The sequence below is a fragment of the Vigna unguiculata genome, chromosome 8 (genome assembly GCF_004118075.2).
Source record: "Vigna unguiculata cultivar IT97K-499-35 chromosome 8, ASM411807v1, whole genome shotgun sequence".
Lineage (NCBI taxonomy): Eukaryota > Viridiplantae > Streptophyta > Magnoliopsida > Fabales > Fabaceae > Vigna > Vigna unguiculata.
The window spans coordinates 14,126,242-14,134,108 of NC_040286.1; the positions used below are offsets into that span (position 1 = coordinate 14,126,242).

Consider the following 7,867-nt stretch of genomic DNA (forward strand, 5'->3'; position numbering starts at 1 on the left):
AATGATTATTGGAGTTTCAGGAAGCCAACCAATACGGATTCCTCATGTCCTTACACACACTAACAAACTCTTATGAATTTCCCTTCAAATTCCATTATAATATAACTTCTCATCTTTCACGGATCATAAATTTTCACTAAGTTTATAGCATATTTCAAGCATACAGGAGAGCATGTACACATAATTATAACACTTCATATCAATTCATTCATTAAAACAGAACTCCAAGCCATCCACTGCAGGGACCCTCGCCCAAGCTAGAAAATCCGGCCTAGGCGAGAGGCCGTCTCGCTTAGGCGAGTCCACCTCGCCTAGGCGAGACTTCGCGCAAGAACAGGGGTGATTTCCCTGATAGTCTCGCTCAGGCGAGTGTCACTCGCCCAGGCGAAAATATCAGTTTTCAAGCCTGTTCTTACATGCAAGAGTGTGGATTCATTCCCAGATCATCAACGACCAATAATCACACAATTAAATCATCAATTGACTAATTATACATGCAATTCAGACTTATCAAAACACAATCTAACTGAATTGGGTAGAAGTTCGTTGACTCCCCTTACCTTTGGAATTTCCACTAGGATTGACTCCTCAACCAAAGAGAATACCTCAAACTCCAACCTAAGGCACTGAATTATAATTGCAACTGGTGAGAACAGATTCTACTACCATCCAGAATGTTGGAATTACTTAGAATTCGAAAATCAGAATATGAGAGGGATACAAGTTCACTTACGCGTAGGAAAAGGGAGACTCAACTTAGGGGAAGTGACTCTGATCTTGCTTCAGCCCTAAATTCTGCAACAGGGAAGAGGATTAGGCCTACTGCAGTAAACTTTTAGGGTGAATTTGGTGGAGAGAAGGCAGAGAAGGAGTAAGGGAAGAAGAAGATGTTAGGGAGAGGGAGTGGGTTCTATTTTTGTGAAGTGGTGGCAGAGAGGGTTCTCACATGTGAAATTGAAATTGTTTAAAAAAATTTGGGACTCAAATCAAATCAAATTAACAAATATGAGGATCAAATTGAGATTCATACAATAATTTGACACATGTCATCATATTAGATTGACACGTGGCACACTACAGACTGACACATTGCATAAATATTTTTAAAAAAATAAAAATAAAAATTTAAAAAAAATTCAAAAATTCAAAAAATTCAAAAAATTCAAAAAAATGAGGAGCTGACACGTGGCACCTACTTAAGACCTACTTAATGGTGTTAGTTCTCTACTAACGGAAAGGACCAAATTGATACTAATTTACAAAAATGAGGACCTAATTGAGACTAATAAAAATACGAGGACCAAATTGAGATTTTGCGACAAAAACGAGGACTAACGGAGTATTTTAACCAATAAAATAATAAAAATATAGGAGGATTAAGATAAAATAAGATAAAAACAATAGTAAAAAAAATAGATTGATTCCATTGCTTTTTCAAAATAGATTCATCATCAGTCATCTAATTATTATTACTCAATTATTTATTGTTGTAAAGTCTCAATATAAAGTCTCAATTAATTTGTTAGCGTTCTCACTTTTAAATTATTACTCAATTATTTATTGTTGTAAAGTCTCAATATAAAGTCTCAATTAATTTGTTAGCGTTCTCACTTTTAATCAAAGTACAGTCTCAATTAAAAGTGAGAATCTCAATTATTGGTAAAAACTCATTTAATCACATGAAAGTTTTTAAATAAAATCAAAGTCTCAATTCAATTTAAAAACTTTTGAACTCATATGATCAACATACATATAGATTTAAAATTATTATTTTTTATGTGATTCAAAGATAAAAGACATAGATGAATTAAAATCTAAACAACATCCTTAACACCTCTCATTCTTATTACTTTTTCAATTTGAAAAAGTAATAAGAATGAAAAAGGAAAAGGTCATCTTATTCAAAACCCCAATTATGAAATTCCTTGTCTCCCACTTCACACCACAGAACGCACCATTTTTATAGAGCGAGAGACGCTTTCACATCTTCTTAGGCTGGGGAGAGGAAAGGTTCCCTTTTCACATCTTTCAAGTACCACTTGTATGCTCATGTTCATTCAAGCTTGTGGTCAGATCTCATTCTTTCAAGTACCACTTGTATGCTCTGTTGCCTAGATATTTGGTCAATTATCACACTTTTACTTTCTGTTTTATTATTGGTATCTTGATATACCTTAGTTTTCTTTCTGATAAGATAACTATAAAATTTTTATACTCTAAGCTTCGTCTCCTTTTGATATTTAATTTATGTAATGTTTTATTTAAATAGATTTACCTATTAAAATAAACGTTACATGAAATATGAGTTTACAATTCAAGTCAATAATTTGAGTTTACTTAACTCTAACAAATCTATATAAATTCTTGAATTTGAGAAACTTGATCTCAACTGCTTCTCGTGGCAGCTGCACCCCTTTCACTGCACCAGGGAATTAAAGAAAGTGTTGCCAATTGATATTGCTGCAGTAGAATTTTCACTGCACCGCAAGAAAAGAGTTGTTATTTGAACAAACCAGAAAGACTGCACCAGCTAATCTAGATGCTGCCACAAAAGCACCGCTTCAGCTACTCTCTTGCATCTTATCACCGCATCAAATTTTGTTCAAAAACCCAGCCTGCGAGTTTGAGAAGCGAGCCAACTTTCAACTCTGCACACCACTTAATGTTGTATTTAATCTAACTTCTAAATCAATTTGTGGACCACTCCAAAACAGCCACCACGATTATGCACTAACTTTTCACCCTACTAGCTTGTTGAAGACCAGATTGGACCATAACTAAGCAGGCCACAAACTACACCAAAATAACCAAAAGAGTCACTGATTCATTAATAAAACACAGCACCGCTTGAAGCAAAACACCCATGTTTTTCTAGTAGTGTGGTGAATCCTTGGCTGAGTACACCCCTGCAAGTGGCAGATTACCCAAGCTGCACCGAGAAACCAAAATAGCATGCCCATCAAAATCACTACCTCGAACCATGAAAGACCAATCCTGCACCACAAGAGAGTAGCCGCTGCAGTTTCTAGAAACACACTGCACTGCTGGGAATTTTTCCTTCAAACAAATGAAATGTAGTTGCGTGATGTTTCCAGCCACGTCCAACACCAATTCACGCCACTTGAGCCACCCTTTTTCAATCAGATAATTTTATTTTTAAAATCAATTTATGTAAATTAGTTACTCAACCTTAATCGATTAATAAATTATCTCTAGAATCTCAGAAACAAAATAAATCAACAACTATCCATGTATCACTAAAAATCCACAACTGAATTTCAATCCCCAATGTAGAGACAAGATTTAACCATCTAATAAACATTTGGGTCAAATACGAAACCCTAAGTAATGAATTAAGAATGAACAGGAACCATCAGAAACCAAAATTTTATCCCCAATAGCTATAAATGCTGTACGGTCCGCATCATGGCTAGGTTAAAAAACCCCATCACACGGTTCCCTTGTCCAATTTGAATTCAAATCAAACAATTAAAAATAAAAAAATGCAAAAGCCATAAACATTAATTTGAAAAAATAACTAAACATTGTCGTTATAGAGAAAATAGAGCTCAGAAGTAATGGGTTGAGAAACTTATCAGCACTGAATAATCAGAGTGGTGCATGACTTTCTCTAGAACTCATCACAGCCCGAAACTTTCAGTGTTCCGTTCAAATAAACCGAAAAACATAAATAAATAAAAATAAATAAATAAAAACAGAGGCAGAAAAAGTGAAAGCGGAAAACTGAGAGAGTGGGAAAATAAGTCGATGAATGAAGCAAGGTTGCAAGGTCGGTTATATAAGAGAGAATAGACGAACCCTAATTCACTATTTGAAAGTTTGTTGGTTTTCTGATAAATGCACCCGCTCTTCTTGGTTTTTTCTTTGTGCACCTCCAAAATTACAACTTGCACTCCATAACTTTTAAACGACCATTATGCTCTTCATAAATTTATTTCGGTGGTGTCTCCTCCTTTTGTAAGTTCTTTCTTTTGGTTGTTTTTATTTTACTCTATGCGAGTTTGAACTTCATTACTAGCTCAAGCTTCTAAATCACATAATTAAAAAATGAATTTTCTATAATCTATAATATATTTATAGAAAAAAAATATATTTTGGATTGGATTATTCGTAATATAAATTGTCTTTTAAATAGAGCATTTCAAAAAAGTGAGGTCATTATTCTGAATTACCTATTCTAGAAATATTTTGAAATATTTTTTCTAGAATATACATATCTTACACTATCCAAAATATGAAATATTTATTTTGAATTAGGCATTTTGGAAAGCAAATTATTTATTATTGAAGGTCTAATATATATATATATATATATATATATATATATATATATATATATATATTTTGTAAGATCCACCTTAATTTCTATTTCTTTTCTGCTTTAAATCTTAAGGGCCTATCTCAATCGGATGGGTCTAAGGGTAGCCCATTGAGTGCCAAGGCCCCCTGAAGTCGTCAAGAGTCTCATTTTGCACTCACTTTGCCAAAAACAGTGTTTGTCTCCTTCCCTTTCTCCTTCATATAACCTCTGCTAGGGTTTAGATCTTCGCCACCTTTGAGCTAGTTCAGTCTTGTTCTCTGAGTCACGTAAGTTACTCCTTAGCTCATATTAGTTCTTCTCCAGTTACACTTTCGTAATCCCAATTAGGGTTTCGTGGTAACCTTGTTTATGTTCTGTTCCACCGTTTGTTTCCAGCTATTTGGTCTGTCCGTCGGACTGTGGTGGTCGTTGTTGCGTATCGAAGTTTCTGCTAGCTCTTTCCAGTAAGAGAAGCTAGAGTTCTGAGTTTTAGTCTATTTTGGCTTGTTTTGGAATCTACTTGGTGTTGGTATAGATTATACATTGCTGTGAATATATGAGATGCTTTGTGTTATCATTTGGATATGAAAATGTGGCTATTGTAGGGAGAGCAGTGGCGAGATCTGATACTCTCGCCCAAGCGAGCATGTCTTGCCTAGGCGAGACTTGTAGAAGCAGGCCAGTTTCACACTCGAACTCTCGCTTAGGCAGAGAGCTCTTGTTTTGAGCGAGGTACTATCTCGCTCATGCGAGAGACGCTCACCTAAGCGAGAACGCGTGGTGATGTGATCCCAACAAGGCTTATAGCTTGGGTCAACGCCTAGGCCCAAATCATGCTCAAGGCCCAATACATGGCCCACATGCACCTTCAAGCCCAAGCCCATCAAGAGGCCCAATAACAAGGAGCATGCTAAAAAAGATCCAAGATGGCCCAAACTCACATAGGCTTCTCGTACTCTTCACATGGGCCAAAGAAGATGTGAAGATTTGAAGAGGTGTCTCAAAGAGCAATAGAATAGCAATAATATTGGCCCATTGTTTAGGCTTTGCTTTCCAGAATAATAAGTCAAACAATGAGTAGTTCAATTGATAAAATTGGGCTTAACTAAGCCCAATAGGAGATTTGGCCATGAGCTATCAAAAGAGCCAAGGTGGACTAAGTGGAAGTCAACACTTCTTCCTTCACCTCATGGATCCAAAGCATCCAAGGGTTAGGAATGCTTCCTCCTTTTCTAAGGCATCATCTAATGGCCAAGATCAAGCCTCCTTCTCTGATAACGCTGTTGTTGACGCGATCAAATTAATACTGCTAAACTATAGCAACTTCAGTATTGCTAAGATACTAGTCAAGAAAATAGAAAGGGTAAAGTAACCCTAAGTCGTCTCCCAACGAACACGGAATTGATTTTTAACAAATTAGTTCTTATAAAACTATACAAATTAGTTAGTCAAATAAAATAAAAATATAGGGGATTAAGATAAACAAAGATAGAAATAAAATTTAAAAGATAAAAAGAAATAAAAAAATAGTAAAGAAAATAGATTGATTCCATTGCCTTTTCAAAATAGATTCATCATCGGTTATCTAAAGATTATTGCTCAATTAATTATTGTTGTAGATTTATAAATTAATCAATGTAAAGTCTCAATTAATTTGTTGGCGTTCTCACTTTTAACCAAAGTACAGTCTCAATTAAAAGTGAGAACTTTTAGATTATCCACAGTAAATTCAACCAAAGTACAGTCTCAATCAAATTTTACTATGCCTAATCAAGTCTATTCTTTTATCTCCTCACCAATAAAAAGCTTAATTAATCAAAGTAAAGTCTCGATTAATTTTCGTTAGAGTAAATACCTTTAACCAAAGTAAAGTCTCAATTATTGGTAAAAACTCATTCAATCACATGAAAGTTTCTAAATAAAATCAAAGTAAAGTCTCAATTAAATTTAAAAACCCTTGGACTCATATGATCAACATGCATATAGATTTAAAATCATTACTTTTTACGTGATTCAAAGATAAAAGACATAGATGAATTAAAACCTCAATAATAATAAAAAGAACAAAGAAATTATTTCATTCTAACCTCAGAATCCATAATGAAATTACATTGGAATCAACCCAAAAAGTTTAGAACTTCATGAATGCAAAATAAAAATAAAGATAGAAGAATGGAGAGAGAGAAAGGAAACGAAATTAGGCCCCCCTAAGGGTTCCAAAACTCCGAAGTCCCGAGCTTGTCCTTTCTGCTTCTCCCTTGGTCTCTTTATATAGGAATTGGACTAGGCTTTTCTGTTGCTAAAACCTCTTAAATATCTTTTAAAATAAAGATAAAGATAAATATTCAAAGATATTTGGAGAGATATAGACTATTTAACAAATATAGTTGGTTAATAATTTATGATATAATTAAATAAATTAATTATTTAAAGATATCTGATAAATTATCACCAAATAATATTTGTATTAATTTTCTAAATAGCCCATTTTCAATTCTGTAGTCTAATTTTGCAGAGATATCCAAAAATATCAATATTTGCAATTAAACCCCTCTCCTTTGACCAGTCTTTGACTTTTTGACTAGATTTGACTAACTTTGACCATTTCAGTGTCCATTGAGACGCTGACACGTGACAACCTTCTTCTCTCTCCCAAATTAGGGTTTCTTCCTCCTTCCTCCCTTGCTGCTTCAACCGTGACTGTATTGTGTTCATGAATGACGGAACGCGTCACTGTGCATGGTGGCTGCCATGCTGCGTGATTCTTCTTCTTCTCTGGAGAAGGCTGCACGAACGGTTGTAGATGGGTGAACATGCGAGTGCGTCGCTGGTTTTGTTCTCCTTGTGAACTGCTCTCGTTTTCGCGTGATCACTGCTATCGTGCGACGATGCTCGCGGTGGTCGGAGGAACTCGCGGTAGCTGCCGGCAAGGGTGGAAGGCGGACGGTGGCTGAGTGCTGCTGTGGTGGCCGTGGCTGCTAAGGTTTCCAGGAGAAGAGGCTAGGGTTGAAGACAATGACGTGGCAGTGTCTAATTGGTGCATATGTGTTTGCAAGGATTAATGCCATATGTCAGAATATGGTTGGCCTGATTTGAAAGGTGGGGATTGCCACATGGCATAATCTGGTTGAGTGTAGTTTAAGTGGTAGGATGGGTGCTACTTAGTGAAAATTGGGGTGCAGAATATGTTTTTGGCGGCCCACTTTAGAAAGATGGGAGTGTATAAGTAAAAACTGGGGTGCAGAAGTGATTTTTCTAGAACTTGCTAATTTCAGCTTATTAAAAGGTCTTTTGTAATTTCAATCAATTTATTTTTCCACCTTTAAATAAGCTTAATCTTAACTTCAGCTGCATCAACAAACATTAAAATACCCAAAAATAATTTATGCAGCTAAAAATCACATTTTAAGACATTTTTATCATACAAGTTCAAATAGCCTAATTATCAGAATTATCAATTAAATCACTCTTTAAGCACATAAATTCAATTAAATACCCAGAATTAAACATTGAATGAGGGCAAAAATACGCACTCATCATTCTCCA

General features: G+C 35.2%; 1 non-coding gene across 1 annotated transcript; it reads right to left on the reverse strand.

The window, feature by feature from the left end:
• Nucleotides 1–3,565: 3,565 nt before the first annotated feature.
• LOC114195731 lies at nucleotides 3,566–3,650 on the reverse strand. The gene has a single exon (XR_003606564.1). It is a non-coding gene; the product is annotated as a small nucleolar RNA Z221/R21b (small nucleolar RNA).
• Nucleotides 3,651–7,867: the final 4,217 nt, after the last annotated feature.